The 16,307-nt window shown below is 41.9% G+C and overlaps 1 long non-coding RNA gene across 1 annotated transcript in view; it reads left to right on the top strand.

Annotated features, from left to right (window-relative positions):
* LOC107311614 overlaps positions 1-5,476 on the top strand; it is a 58,206-nt gene extending 52,730 nt beyond the window's left edge. Inside the window, exon 3 of the long non-coding RNA XR_001554167.2 lies at positions 3,676-5,476. This is a non-coding gene — a long non-coding RNA (uncharacterized LOC107311614). The remainder of the gene's footprint in view (positions 1-3,675) is intronic.
* The last annotated feature ends 10,831 nt before the right edge of the window (positions 5,477-16,307 follow it).

The following is a 16,307-nucleotide window of genomic DNA, read 5'->3' as shown; positions in this document are numbered from 1 at the left end:
ATGTTTTCATGCTAGGCTGTCCCCTTTTTTTATTATACTAAAGGACAGGAAAGGAAAGTGCCATGGTTTCATTACTTTTGAGGAGGAAAAACAGCAACAAAGAAAAGAAAATATAATTTCAGCTCAAATATCCAGATTTGTGACATCCCTGGACTTTTGTATTAATAGAAGTGTGATACTGGAGGCTTTTATTAATTGAATAAAGCCTGTTTTTTTTTTTTCTTTTCAAAACCATTATCATATATCTATCTCTGTATTTTTCTCCTTTGCATTGAAATTGGTGAGGTTCATTAGTACTGGCAACAGGCCTGATGTTGTCAAGTGCTGTACTTCCCTTAACATCAATAGAGGCTGAAGAATAACCAAACTTGATGCAAGAATAGGCCTCAGAGGAGATACGTTGCCCTGAAGCAAATAAAAATTACATCCCTCTATCGTTGTCTGTACTTATTATTTCCAAGTATTCAGACAATTTTCAGATGCATTCATATGAAAGCGAAAGATACAATGTCAGCTTCACTCTGTCTATCCTTTGACTCATAATGGATATCCCAAAATAAGGTATATTGCCACTTAGGCCTTCTTTTACGTAGCTAGTGAAATAAATGAATATCTTCATGGTAGAATTAAAACTGTGAAAGGTATGAAAGGCCTTGTGAAGGGGACTGTTGCCTCAGTGACTTGAGTGTCTACAAATCTAATGTAGGTCTCTTGTCCAAGTGATCATGTTTGGGAGGGATGAGTCTAGTCCATATTCACTGAGACAATAATGAAACTTATGACAAGACAATTTGTAAGTGATAAAATCCTTTAATTTCTATTTAAGAAAGGTGTGCACTTGAATGGTTCCAGTAACTATGTTTGCTAGAGCTGTGAGTGCATGAAGTCAGGAACAACGTAGCCAACCAAATAGGAAAGATTTTTGGGAGGGAATCCTAGAGAACAGGATTTTAGTGGGGACATGAAGAGATGGTGTGGGAAAGAAGAGTAAGAGTAAGGTCTTGGAAGTAGGGACAAGAAATTTAAGCTGAGGATACCTAACTGACATATTAGTATATGCTAATGGCTACAGCACCTCTTCATTTAGGACCTCAAAGAAAAGTTGTTTTAGAGAAAGAACGTAACTTCTCTTGTACATGAATGATGGTGCCCTCTTAACCTATGCTTTTGAGTCAAAGGAGAGAAACTGCTGCTTTTGAGGAAATGCTCAGCAGTTCAGCTGACCTTTTTAGTGTTTGTTTAGGATGGAGATGACTCCTACCTTGCCTGTTTCTTTCTGTTGATGAAAATAAAGTTGAGGGCTGTTAACTCAGATGGTGAACCTATGGTTTATCAGATGCTATCAAGCAATCTGTAAACACATTCACCTCCCAATAGCTAACAAACTTCCAAACAAGTATTTTCTCAACAAATTTTGTTTCTTCATAATCTGAGTAGGACTAAAAGGGGATAGAGTAGACTTGCAAGGCTGATATATTTAAGAAAAGATTAAATGAGATACTTTTTGGGAAATTGCATTTCCTTATTAGTCATCACATCTCTTTTCATTTTGAGAAACTACCCTCTTCAGATGTACTCATTTTATCTGGCAGAAGTGCTGATAACTCCAGATGTTGCTGATTCTTTTTCAGTTCATTGCCTCAGGAAACTGCAGTTGCACCTGAGAGAAAATAGAAGCCAACCTGGAAGAAAAAGAAAAGAGATATGTAATAGCTTTGCTAGAGGGAAAGGAAAATCTGGCTAATTTATACACTTTGGATGATCTCTAATTGTTTCCTTCAAGATAAATTAAAAGTCTTTTTATTCACAAAATGCTGAGTTCAGGGCCATATACATTTCCTATTAGAGTTGAAAACGTCAACGATAAAGAGTTGCATTTTCTATCTCCTCATAAGGATTTACTACTGCAATGGAAAACAGATTACTAAATGTAGCAATTGGCAGGTAAGCAGAAGTGATAATATGCTTTGATACTGAGAGCAGTATCTTCAGCTGATATAAATAGGTGCCATCCTTAGACTTCACCAGAGCTGTGCTTTTTCTCCCCAGCTGAAGATCTGGCTCTTAGATTCTTAGCTATGGACTGTTGTAGTTTCAAACCTAGAAATATAATCACTTTCAAACTTTTGAAACTTGATGGGGAAAGAATATTCTTGCTGTTGTAATCTACTAGGATAAAGCCTGAGAAAACACTGAGCATGAGTTTTTTCTTGTGTCGGGAGACCTTTTTTTTGCTTACATTCTCTGCTGTGTCAACAGAGGGTGACGAGGTTAATGACATACAGCAACTTTCCTCTCTAGAGTAGCAGTTCATCTCTAGTTCATACTGCTAGCTACCGAAAGTCATTTCACCTAACAAAAAAAAAAAAAAAGAAAAAAGAAAAAAGATTTCATCCAGTCCTGGCAGGTAAGCATTCACAAGTCTACAACTGCTGCAATGGAGCTTTCTCTGTCACTGAGCAGAGTGAGTGGGCATGGCAGCCGAGTGACATGCCTAAACACTCCACTGTGACACTTCTGGAAAGCTGGGCAGAAATTTCTGTCCAGGGCTGGAATACATTGAGATCTGCAGGCTATTACCTTCCACCGGCATAACATTCAGTCCAAGAGACCTTGCGCCAGCTGATGGAAGAACTTCCAAATAAATAAATGAAGGAACGCTTTTCTTTGGAAACCACTCCGGTATCACTTCTGACAGATAACATGGATTGTGATGAAGAGTAAACACCTCAGTCACAGGGTGATGCGAAGCACGCTGATGCACACTGGAAGCAAAACCACAGACCCGCAGCTGACGGCTGAATCACTGCTGTATCTAATTAGGCACATCAGATCAGATATGCAAGCTTCCAACTGTCTGAGAAGGGCTGAGATCACTAATACCAATCTGTTCCTGTCCTCACTGCTCAGAAGAGGTGTGGTGTTAAGATTAAAGAAACAGCATTTTGTGTCTGTGGGGTCAGTTGTGTCTGTGTGCTTGCTGTGGGGAAGGTAGGGCAGGAAGCTCAGTGCTGTTACATCACACTGTCTAATTTGGCCCTCTGGATAATGTCAAGGTAAAGAAATAAATTGCTCCTATTTACAGTGTTGGTGAAAAACAGCAGCCCTTGGTTTCATAATTCAGTGTCATTTGAATTGTATGTGTTATTGAATCAGACAAAATATGTATTTATGCATTAGGTTTTTTCAAAATTCCTAGTGTGTTTTTCAACAAAATGCAGGAAAAATAAACTGAAATGCTGATCTTTTATTCCTAGGTTGTTTGTGACAGAGATTCAGCAATGCCCTGTGCTGAACACTATTCACATAATGCACAGACAGTGGATACTGAATTTGAAAGGGGTCTAATCAACAGTCTTAGGAATAAAGAGGAATCTCAACTCAAAAAATGTTGATGCATGAAGGAACATAATTTTCTCTGTGCACAGTTACTGTTCAGGAGACATTCATACTATAGCAACTGCAGTGAACTAGGCCAGTGCCATTCAAAAATAAATTAAGTTGTAAAATCTCACCGTATGTTTATGTGTATATCTAAATATATGTACAGAAATTATTTATATAGTTGCTACTTTGCTTAATTTTTTCTCTTCCTTTATACTCAGTTCATCCCTGGAATCACCCTATCGAAGTTACTAGTGAGGTACCAAGGAGGTATTTTGCTCTTTTTCCTAGAGTTTTGGGATGAAACCTTCTGTAATATCTGACAAGACCACACACTGCTGCCAGGATTGCTGCTCTCAACCAGACAGGGGACTCGGAGCATGGAGGAAAGTCTACAGCTCCAATATGCCCTGTAAAAGGTATGAAGAGGGATTGAAGGACAGGAATAGTGCTGGGACTCAGAGGACTGAGGCACCTTTTCTTAAGGTGAAGAGGATTCTGTAGATCTAATGGAGACAGTGCTGAGTAGGGCATGCAGCCTCTTTGCTGTGTAAATGAACACAACAATGCAGTGTCCTTTAACAATGAGTGTGTAGCTTCATGCTAAGGATCCTTCAACGGGGGATCCTGACCCTGTCTTCCACTTGCTCCTGCCCTGTGCAGGGTGCTGCTGCCTCTGCTCTCATATCTGGTGTGTCCAGGAGTGGTGAAAGTGAGCTATCTAAGAAAAAAATAGATAAAATACAGCAAGAAGTGCATAGTAAAATAGATGGGCAGTAGGTCATTTTATAGCTCTTTCTTAGCTAAGCTGGTGCAAATGAAAGGAATAATCAGCTCTTGGGGACAGGAGATGGCAGGGAGGAGGGTGGATTGTGAAGGCAGGGGAGAAAACTCAATCAATGCTGCTACCAAAGTATTAGAAACATTATCATACACCCTTAAGTAACTGGAATGGGATTCATCTAACTTGTCAAAAAGAGAGGTGTGCATACGGGCACCAGGCACATCTGTGGAGTATCCTATGCCATGTGGTAAATCAGCTCCTGGCTGCCTGAGTTGCTCTTTCTATCCTTTGTGAGGGAGTCCAGATGCCCAGCTGACCCAGGTGACTAACTTAGCTAAAGTGAGCTCAGATTAATGCTATTCTTACTCTTCAATTAGGTTATTGTCTGAGTTTACAAATAAATCCATAAACTAGTTTGATTATGAACAAATTCTATAAGCACCTAAGATTGTACCTATGTTAATGATGAAAAAAAAACCTCTTCTCTGTAGATTACATTACTAAAGAAATGTGATCATCCTCCATTTCGTGTCGTTCTTTGCCAAATGCAGTTTCTTGCCAAAACTGAAAAATCATGTTTAACTGGAGGAAATTCCTTGAAGGCTTGCCATCTTCAACATCACTTCTCTCTTCCATTGTTTCTAGAAGGAATAGAACTCCAAAGTACTTTAAACAAAAACGACCTCTGCTTCTCTGTGTCATTTGAACATAGCTTAACCTCTTCTCTAAGGACAGCTTGCTTTCATTCTCCAGAAAGGGATGAACCAAACCCATGAAATTAAAATGCTGGGACAACTTACCCAAAGAGTCATTTTATCTAATCTTGTACCAAAATTACTGCTGTGGCTTTAACATTGTTTTATGTTTACTGGATGTAATAACCATAGGCAATGAATGTGCTATGTACTGTACGGTATACAGCAAACACAATTAGAATTAAGGTTATCTAGGTACAGATTTGAATATCATTTGAAACTATTTCTTAGGTTGAGAATACTTGGTTTGGAGATAATTGAACAACCATGTAAAAGACACTGTAAGAGATAAATATGTACTTAGTCATAAGGCTATATTGCTACAGCTTTTGTCTGGTGATTGTTATAGCACTGTAATGCTGTAAGTCAGCATTATGGAATGCAATAAGTTGTTATTACCTGGCCATTGATCAGATGAACTGTTGGATGCTTCTCCAAGCCACCTGAAGCTGGCTGTGCTTTTCCAGTGAAATCAGTGCATACATGCCTGACTGATCAGAAGAGCTGTGTTTGATTCATTATTATTACAATAAAGTTGTTTGTTCACAACTAAGAGATTGCTTCTACTTTTTTTTATGCTCTGTGTATAAACAGGATCAATTTCATTATTATATACTTACATGGAACAACCACACATACTTTTATTGAATCCTTCTTGTTCCCAACTATTTCAATAACCCATCTGCACAGTATGTAGTCTTCTGCAGGTAGGGAACAGGGGGTATAAAAGTGTGCATCATTTGCGTGCCACCACATGAGCCATATTGGAAGACTTCAGTGTCCAGACAGTGCAGATCATCTGCCTTTTGATGAGCAAGCTTGTGAATGTTTAAATCTCATATATTAACTTTGAAAATATAGATTAAGCTGAGTCTACTGGCTATGAATTACTTTTTGTGGCTTTTTTTTTTCTCTTACATCGTGAACAATAAAAGCAAGAAAGAAGTAAACTCACTTCCTTTTTGTTGTTTGAAACTTCTAGGTTTTGTTCTTTTCCTACCCTAGCATCAGCATAAGCTGTAGTATACAGGTTTTCCCCCTTCTTTCTTTCCCATTAGTCGCTCTATTAAATATGTTAATTGTAGTGTCCCAGATTACTGGGAGCTCCTTAAATCAAAGCCATGAGACTTGGTAGCAAGGCGCTTAGCTATGAGCTTTGCAGATGATAACTGCATCATATGAGTATTCATACAGAACTGATTGAACCCCTGAGGCCAGATGCTAGAGCTGTTTTGTGCTACTCTGGCACCATAACGCAAACTTGAACAGAGTTTGTAGGTCTGCTTGAAGGCTATTTCCAAATGAAGAACTCCTGCCATCATGGATTTGATGCTGTCAAGAGGTTGTTCAGTCCTGGCCAAAATGCAGTATTTAATGGGAGGATGAAAACGGGCCTGAAAAGATGTAGTCCTGTGTTCCGACCAGGAGGGTCAATTCCATTCACTGAACCAAGGGGAGCCTGGATGACCACTACTGTTTTTAAAAGTACAGACTTGGAGTGGTCTATGAGGTGCTGTCATAAAAATAATAATATATAACCGTCAAAAATGATTATTTTTTCTACACATTACTATCATCTCACATTCTTGGAACTGTACAAGCACATCTTGTCTGAAGAAACTTGCACTGACAGCTCTAAAATTTCCCTCTCTGTGCATCTCTGATCCTGCTTTCCATTTTTTTCAAGGTATATTTGTTGAGATAGGCTGGCACATGCTATGTCTTAGAGCAGGTACAAAAGAGCTTTATTTGTACTGCCTGTCATTGCAAGCTGGAGGAATTCAGTATCTATGCCACTGCCTTTGCCATATGCGGCTGGGTTTTCTCCTTCCCCTCTGTAATTCTTCTGGGGACACTGCATAATAAAAGTCTCAACTTAATCAAGAAAAATTCAACATGTGGCACCGCAAGAGAGAGCATCAGGATGTAAAAGCAGAAAGCAAACAAACAAGCAGGCCCTTGTGATGTCAGACTAATAACACTGTTGCTGCTGTGCTCTCTTGCTTTCTGGTGTGTGTACTGTTTTTCCTGTACAACATTGTTCTGTGCTTTGTTTCCTTCGGCTTCTCAGCCCGAGAGGGTTAGCTGCTGTCAGCGGGGCTGCTGGGACAGCAGCAGGTGTCTGAATAATTGGAAACAAAATTCTTTTAGAAAGAAGCAGTTCATGGAAAAGAAAACCCTTTTCTAAGATTAAAATAGTAAAAGGAAAAAAAAAAAAAAAAAAAAAAAAAAAAAAAAGAAGAAGAAATAGTTTTCCAGGGCCATTAGCAGAGCCAAATCTTCCTATTTCTTACTTAGAAATAAAATTAAGACACATCAGAAGGTATGATTGTTCCAGATTGGAGCAGGCTCAGCAAAATGTGCGATGTGGAGAGCCTCATCCTGTGAGCCTGCAGGAGGTGGATGTGGTTCATAGCATGGAGACCACCATTGGGATCCTGTGCTGGCACCACAGAAGGAGATTTGTCATACCAGGCAGCATGGTACCTGACACCATCCTTGCCTCTGTTCTACACAGAGTCATGGTGTCATTTAAACACCAGTTTCCCACACCTCTTTTTTGGCAACAAGGACTGGCTGCTGCAGGAGAAACTGGCTGCTTAGATGCAGATGAGCATGGGCGCTGTTTGCTGCTTAGACACACAGAATAGCCCAAAAGGATGTTGGAGCTGCTGGCCAGAGCAGTGACAGGAACCAGATGCCCTTGCTGCCCCAAGAGAGGCCACCAACCTGTCCCGCAGCTCATCCCTTCAGCCCTTACCTCCTGCTCCTGCTGTGCACTCCTCTGTGGCTGGGTGCAGCAGGAGGGAGGGGAAGCCTTCCGCTTGGTGTAAAAAGGATGTGGAGCTGGATGTGGTGTGCTGGGAGTGGGGACATCTGCACCCCACGCTGTCTCACCAGCTCCCTCAAAGGCTTATGGAGGGGAATACCTGAGAAGCCACTACTTGCAAGGACTGTTGGTGGCAGGAAGACCTGGCACATTTTATGGCACCTGCAGCATGATGAGTCAGGTTGCTGAGGAGCCTCTAGGTTGGAAATGGCTTGCTGATGAAGAAGGGCATTGAAGAAGAGGAAGTTGCCCCCTGTAGCAACTAGTGAAGCAGAAGAGAGGTAAGCAGGCCCAGACATACACTGGGTGGGCTCTTTGGACTGGTGATGAGAATGGGTTTTGGTGCCAGCCCCCCCAAAGTACCTGGTGCAGCAATAAGGATTGCACCCAAAGTGCACACAAGGGAACCCACATAGGGTTCATTGAGTGCTGGGTCCCTGCACTTTGACTCTGAGGACAAATCCATTCCCTCTCAAATGTGTTGCTCCAAAGCAATCTTGGAGTCCTGCATACTGTGTAATATATCAGGAACCCCACCCCCATAAAAAAAAGGGGGTGGAAGAATGAGCAATGTTTAAAAAAATCCCCATGGAAGGATAGCAAGAGAGCTGGGTCCTTGCATTTGCAATAGGAAGGAGAGTAAAAGGGCTTATTGGCTGAGCTTGTAAGAGCCCCATAGCTTCTCAGATCACTTTGGCATTCAGCATGTTTATGAATAATGAAATAAACTGGTGTGACATGAGGGAATAAGCTGTAAAGTGTCACAAAGCACCAGAAACAAAATCCATCCAAAATGCTTCTTTTCTTCTTGAGGAAAACCTAAAACAACTTTTCTGATTACCTGACAGTCCATTTAATCCCCAGGAAACATTCCTTTGTTACAGTTTCAAGGAGAATTACTTGAAATAATCCTTTGTACAATACGCTTGGTTCTATTTTAGTTTTAAATCATGTCCCTTTCCTTTTTTGATTTTTTTTCTTTTTCCTTTTATTTTTTTAAGAGAAAAAGTAAAAAGACATCTAATAACTGCCTATGGAAGAGCAGAGGGTAGGTTTTCCAGTACTGGAGTTGCCTTTTTCAGGAGACCCTTGCTAAAAAACAACAACAAGACTTCATAACAAGAAATAATAATAATTACAATAATCAACAAACAAACAAACCCCTGATGCCCATTTTTTTTGTAGTTACACAGTACAGACTCAGCCGTGGCTGTGTCCCTGAGATGAGGCAGGGTCCTTGGCAGGCCTGCGCCATGCACAGGTGCCTTCAGAGGGGCTTCGTGTTACCAGTGACCTAGATTCAGAAGGAGGCTTGGGATCTCCAGCACAGAGATCTTCAAGAATTTTGAGTGACACATGGTCAAGGAGGAGAACTGGGCTTGTGCATGGCTGCCACCATCTGCCTGCCCTCCAGCAAAGGTCACTTTCCAGGAAAAAGCCAACTCTTGGAAAAATATATTGCTGTGGTGAAGGGGGGAAAATTAAGGATGAAAATCTCAGAAATAATAGAACAATCTATAGGTCTCTGCATCCTGATAAGCACCTAGCTGTGCTAAGTAAGGAACACCGTGAATTAGTAATTTTAACAATAGGAAAAGAGTGTAATGTGGAGGATATTGGGGTCTATAACTTTGACATTTGGATGATCTCATCTCTTCTCTCCTGTGTTGACTTTGGGCATTCATTTTCTCTTCTCTGATATAGATATAAATCTTATTCACTACACTGTCATGTGTCAGAAATTACTGTGTCCCTATTCCCAGACATGTGAGGGCATTTTGTGTATACAACTTGAAAGATATTTTCAGCCAGAGCATCGTGGCAAAGACGAAGGGGATTTTGTTTGGGGAAAGGTGGATCTGACCCTTTCTCTATTACTGGCTTAGGAGGTGGTTGCATTTTTTTCCCTCACCAGCTCTCTTCCCTATGATGTTATGCTGCTAGAAACAGAGGGAAACTTCACACTACTGTTTGTGGTCAAGATTTGTCTTTATTCATGTTGCCAGCTCTCTGCTGAACTAGGAAACACAATGCCACAAGGTAGTGAAGAAACCAAGTGTTCAGTAACACTCCAGGCAAAAACAAAAAGCCACATCTGCTTCCTGGATGAGAGCTTTCAGATTTCCACTGAAGAGGACAAAAAACCCCTCTCTTAAACAATCGGAGTCTTCTAAGGTGGGGAATCAGGAACTTGAGCTGAACCCAAAGCACCTGTGCTTGTAAGTGATCTCTTGTGGGGCTTCTCACGTCTGTGGTTGCAGGTTTTAGCCACATCTGAGAGAAGGTGCTGCAGTGCTGATGAGAGGTTGGTGAATACAGCTGAAAAAAGTTTGCTTCTACTCTAGTTCTGTGCATGTCATGTTGGGGAGGGAAGAATTAAGGACTACTGCCTAGGCCACAGGTTATTCCTTTTTGTTTTGTTTTGTTTTGTTTGTTTGTTTTACCTTTACTTTAGAAAAAAATCATTACTTTCCCCACCCCCTCATCCCTCCCGCCCTCCTGGAGAAGTAAGATCCTTCTGATCTATAAACAGCTCCTCAAGTCAAAGCAATGGGGTGACCTTAAAAATGTGTTATAGAGGTTTCATAGTTTCATAGTTTCGTGCGGGTTGGAAGGGACCTTAGAGATCATCAAGTCCAGCCCCCGGGATTTGAGCCTCTGTGTAGCAGAGCGGCACTTCTACCACTTGCGCCACAGGGGGGATTCGAGGTGTCAGTAGTGATTGTGTTGCTAAGGTTGTGTTGAGGTGCAAACTTCAAGCAGGACTGATGTTCCCCCTTTCATGCTCCAGTGATTAGATACAGTGACTGCATTTGGCACAGAAAGTCTTCATAGGATGATTGCCTTTGCTTTGTATTACTTTAAGGAAACCTTGAACCTGCAGCTGTTTTCTGAGAACTGTTTACATGTTGACGTATATCTGCTGGATATTGCTTGCTTTTGGGCATACAAAATGGTCTTTATGAAAGAATTGCTTTCTTCGGATCTAGAGGTTTTCGTTGTTGTTGTTGTTGTTTTTCAGCTGAGGAACAGCTTGGCCGTGCTGGCTGCTTCTCTCTTCTCTGCTATGGGGACCTTCTCCAATGCAAAATGGTTCAGGAGAGAGAGATAGCAGCAGGATTTGGGCAGGGGGGACTCATGCAGGAATGGGGTACATGGAGAAACTCTCTGGAGTATAGCATGCAAAGAAAAATGTAGAACAGGGAGGAAAAAGCAGAAAGCTTGGCATGGGGCTGCTGCCTTTCCTGTCAGTGAGGAGATAGGATGCGAGGTGGGATGTTGTGGGGGATTATAGGACTGGACAAAAATCGAGAGTGATCTCACATGCCACATACTCTCTGAAACGCCTTTAGAGAGAAAGAAAGGCTCCTGGGAGGGGGAACGGCGATAAGCACAATGTTATTCTTTAAACAAATACCTTTAGAAATAACATCCTATTTGGTTCAAACAGAGCAGGAAAAGAGCAACCGAAAAGGCAGTTAACGTGGAATGCACTAAATGCTCCTATGAAGTTGCCGGCACATTATCATTGTATCTTTAACCAGGGAGGACTTCACTTGCAGAAATGGCTCTTGACAAAGTTAAGTGGCCCTATATATTGTTTGGGAAATTGCCCTTATTTTGTGCGCTTCTTGTTCCAGTAATGGAACCCATGAGCAGAGGATAATTGCAGCAGTCTCATCTGTCAAATAATATTAGAAGTCAACAGCTATAATCTCAGCCACTTGCTTTACACAGCTTTTCTCTGTATTTTCTGTTCAAATTGTCAGTTGTTACATGTAAGTGTCCCCATTCCCTGTGGCTGATAAAAGTAGAAAGATTTAAGTAAATCAGGAGGAGTGCAGACAGGGGGCTTGGGCAATGGCTCTCAGTGCTAGCACAGTAAATCATACGACAACAGCACACTGGATATGAAAAATTACAGTCTGAGCATAGTGTTACTTGTTACTATTATTGGCAAAGCAGGGCAGCTCTGAATGGTTTGGCTTTGCAGGGATTTGGGGAAGTACTGATTGGTTTTAGCTTGTGTGGGTTTGTGCTTTATGAGCTTGAATTTTAGTTCTGGGAGATGAATGGGTCCCTGAAAAATCAAAGCAGAGCTCAGCTGAAACCATCTTTTCATCTGCGGGTCAGATCCAAGCCATTAGAAAATGGCTTTGTTGGGATGGTGGTCCAGCTGCGACTCTGCAGCTCAGGGTGTTTCTCGGGCTAAGGGAAGGAGCATGGATGTGGTATGGCGAATTAATCCCCACACCACCACCTCCTGGTGAGGCACTACCTTTGCTCTGTCTTGCAGGAAGTAGGAACACACCTCTATCTCTGTGCTTTGCTGCTCACAAAAGGGCACCGTCACTGCCGTCTGTTGTGTTTTTGTGAGTGTTTTTCGGCTCTGGTAGGAATTGGATTGAGACCACCAATGTATTTTTCACAGCCACTGAATAATTATCAATTGGTCAAAGCCAGATCGTGAACAACCAAAGCCAAATCCATCCTGCTGGCTGGAGGGAAGGAGCCGTGTTTGTCACTGCCAGCCCCTATGCGATAGGCAGGGCGGCTGCTCTGCAAACAGTCCGAGCAGTGCTTGGCAGCCTCTCCTGCTCTCCAGAGGCAACTCCTCTTAGTTTTGCTTAGCAGCATGAGTTACACGCACCGCTGCTGTAATACCGTGAGAAAGACTTTCAAAAGGAGGTTTGAGGGCTATTGTGATATAGATGTTAAACTCCAGCACTCCATATAGAAATTGTATCATCCACTCAGACAGTCTTATGTGAATTTGCTCTATCTCAGACTGTCGGACTCCACATTGTGCTCCACACTCACACCCTCACATGTTTCACAATAGCTTCCCTGTGCCAACAAGCCCTCAGCGTCCAGAGCTCTCTTATTGCATCCTGGGGCTATCCGAATCCTTGCTGTGGAGTCATATGATAGGTGCCACGTAGTGCTCTGGACACAAAGCCAAGGTGTACTGCTGCCCACATTGCGTGACTAAGTCACTGTTGCTTGGGTGCTCTGATAATGTCTGTGCCCTGTTCTGCTGAATTTCATCCCTCTGGGCTAGCAGGCTGATGCCATCAACTGCCTCAGATCCTTCTCTGCCGCTTATTTCAGTATGCCTGCAGGAAAAAACTGGGCTTTCTTCAGTGCTCTATTTGTACGTACGTGGTAATACAGGTCATGATTAACAGGCTCCACAGTCTTCTTTTTTTAATGTCAGAATAATAAAATATCTGGCTCATCAGATTGTTTGCCCTGATTGTTCCGCTAAATGCATTTAACATCAGAGCTAGAGCTAACATATATGTATATGAATACCATTTTGGCAATTATTGTCAGAAATGACAGCTGATTGCAGGTATTGGAATGATGCAACTTGTTCAAACTTAATGTTATCTATTATGAACTCTACTTCATGATGGTAATAGCTGGAAGGCATTGATTTTGTTTTCTGTTACTTATCTCGAGCCCATACATTTTGGCTGCATTATTGACTTTTCTGATCATTTCATGCATCATCTCTTCAGAAGATGTGTAAATCAATGTTGACTGTGCAATGTATGTTGTTTATTAAGCTGCTGTGTAGGTTTACACCTTGAAGAGAATCATCAAATGCGGTCCATATCACGTGTCTTGCATAATTGTTGATCAGGCCTGGCAAGAGAGGGCAGCCTTGGAGCACACTGGTGCTGGTGTGGAAGAGTTCAGTTAATTATTTATCTGGGCCACAGTATTTGCATACCTATATGAATTTTTTATGAAGTTAATTAGCTTTTCAAGATGTTGAATCGGTTCAGTGCAGCGATGATTGCAGGCCGGCACATTGGGTGAGCGGCTGGGAGAGTCATAGGCAGGAAGGCAGGTGGGAGGCACTGCACACAGGGGGAGCATATTTGGGCACTTTCAACAGGTGGCCCTTAAGACCATGAAATCTATTCTGTTTGTGGTCAGCAGTCCAAATATGTAATATAGGAAGGGGCTCAAGTTGCACCTATGTCTCAGGCAACAAATTTAGACATTTAGGCTGAAATAAAACTCCACCCAAATAAAACCCAAGAGGCTAGAATGAAGAGGGACTGGGGAAATTAAAACCCATCCCCTGAGAAGGACCCAGGCTGCACAGCTGCTGTGCAGGCTATTTGCTCGGGGCTGCTTGTTGAGGCTAGGGATGGAAAAAAGCAGTCATTGCCCCTCTGCACCAGCTGGGGCCATGGTGAAGTCCTAAAAACAGACTGTGTGTCAGTGATGGGAATTCGGCTCCACAGCTGTGCTGGGGAGTCAATCCCAGCCAAAGGCTGGGAGGCAAATCCAGAGCCAGGAACAAGTGAGGATGGAGGCTGCAGAAGCTGGTATGATTGTGCAGCATCCAATGGGAAATCTGGGCACAGCAACACTGGCAGGAACTGGCCCTGGGTCTGGTAGGGCTACAGGCTTTCTGTCCTTATAAGGGTGAGAGGCTGCATCAGTCTGAGCAGAGTGTAAAGCTCACATCGTGTGTGTTCATTTTTGGTGTAGTGGGGAAATGCTGGTCATAGGCAGACAGTTGGACTGGATGTTCTTGGAGATCTTTCCAACCTTAGTGATTCTATGATTGTTGTCTGCCTACTACCATGTCGAGACATTGTGCCAGCTGATGATAGGTGGGAACAGTCACAGAATCACAGAACCGAAGGGGTTGGAAGAGACCTCCAGAGATCATCAAGTCCAACCCACCTGCCAAAGCAGGTTCCCTACACCATGTCACACAGGTAGGCATCCCAGCAGGTCTTGAATACCTCCAGAGAAGAAGACTCCACAACCCCCCTGGGCAGCCTGTTCCAGTGCTCTGTCACCCTCACCATAAAGAAGTTCTTGCACACATTCATGCAGAACTTCTTATGCTTCAGTTTCTGGCTGTTTCCCCTTGTCCTGTCTCCACACGCTACTGAAAAGAGTCTGGCCTTACCACTTTGCCCCCCCCCACCTCAGGTATTTATAGACCTGGATCAGGTCCCCTCTCAGTCTTCTTTTCTCAAGGCTAAACAAACTCAGTTTGCTTAGCCTTTCTTCATAAGGGAGATGCTCCAGGCCCTTCACCATCTTTGTGGCCCTCTGCTGGACTCTTTCCAAGAGATCCCTGTCTTTTTTGTACTAGGGAGCCTGGGACTGGACACAGTATTCCAGATGTGGCCTCACCAGGGCAGAGAAGAGGGGGAGGGTCACCTCCCTCAACCTGCTGTCCATGCTCTTTTTAATGCACCCCAGAGTACCATTGGCCTTTTTGGCCACGAGGGCACACTGCTGGCTCATGGCCAATCTGTCATCTACCAGGAGTCATCTAAAGTCACCTAAAGCAACCTGATCCTCCTTGCACCTCGCAAATGGGGCCTGGATGGTTAGGAGCTTTCATGGAGTGCCTTCTTCAAGACACAAGCTGCCTTTTGAAGACTTGGATCCATTCATTTTTTTCTGCTATTTCACTTGGATCGATTCACTCTTCTATTTTATTCTCATACCTGAGTACTTGTTGATGAGTTGACAGAGTTTCTAAACATTTGTATTTTTTTCCTAGAAGTGTCTTTGCATTGAAACATTGCAGTGTCATCCACAGCAATGAACTGCACGCTGTGGGAAATAATAATATAATGCAAAACTGATAGTGTTGTAAATGAACAGCTACTATATAAAAGATGTACCCATGTCTGATCTTTTCACACATATGGTGATTTATTCAGGGAACAAATATTTTAGCATTTGGAAACAGCCCCAGCTATGAATAATATCACAAATCCAAGTAAGGAGAAAAGAATGTCAAATAGGCCATATAAATCCCATTGAACTAATGTTTTCATAATCTTTATTGAAAAAAATCTGAGAATAGAAGTGTTTTTGTTTTTTTTTTTTAAGGGGGTTTGTTATTGAACTCATTTGGAGGAATGAAATTTTCACAAGTCTAGAAATGACAAAATATAATTGATATCTGTGAAGATTAAATGAGATTTGGAGCCAAGTATTGTTCATATTTAAAAGTTAAATAATAATTTGGCCTTCACATCATTAACAATAAGTTTAATCTCCACTTGATTTTACTGTTGGTTATGTAGGTCATTCTCTATTGAACAAATTAAGAAAAAAAAAAAAAAAAGCCTCACTTGAAACAGAGGGAATTGATCAGAAGATGGGCAGATGAATGAGAGTTGTTTTGGATGTACCTGTGAGCATAATTTCTCCATGAAATCCTTATGAAAGGGATGTTAAACTGCAAACTCAATCAGCGCCGTGGTTCATCTAAGCACCATCTCCACCTCTACTTGATTGCATTCAGTATTTCACTTGTGCTTTTGAAAATACATTTGTGTTCACTGTGTACTCAATTTTGAGCATCATTGTTCCTCATTTTTTCCTTTGAATGAACTCCTTGGAACTCTAACAAAAAAAAAAAAAAAAAAAAAAAAAAAAAGAAGAAATAATAATAAAAAAAAAAATTGAAAGCCTCCATCAGCAGCCTCATGGAATAGCTCTGTTCCTGCCAATATCTGCTTCTCAATGTAGATCCCTGCTTTTCACACTTCCATAT

Source organism: Coturnix japonica, chromosome 3 (genome assembly GCF_001577835.2).
Source record: "Coturnix japonica isolate 7356 chromosome 3, Coturnix japonica 2.1, whole genome shotgun sequence".
Classification (NCBI taxonomy): Eukaryota; Metazoa; Chordata; class Aves; order Galliformes; family Phasianidae; genus Coturnix; species Coturnix japonica.
Note: the sequence above shows the minus strand (reverse complement) of the source record. Positions and strands in the feature narration are given on the sequence as shown.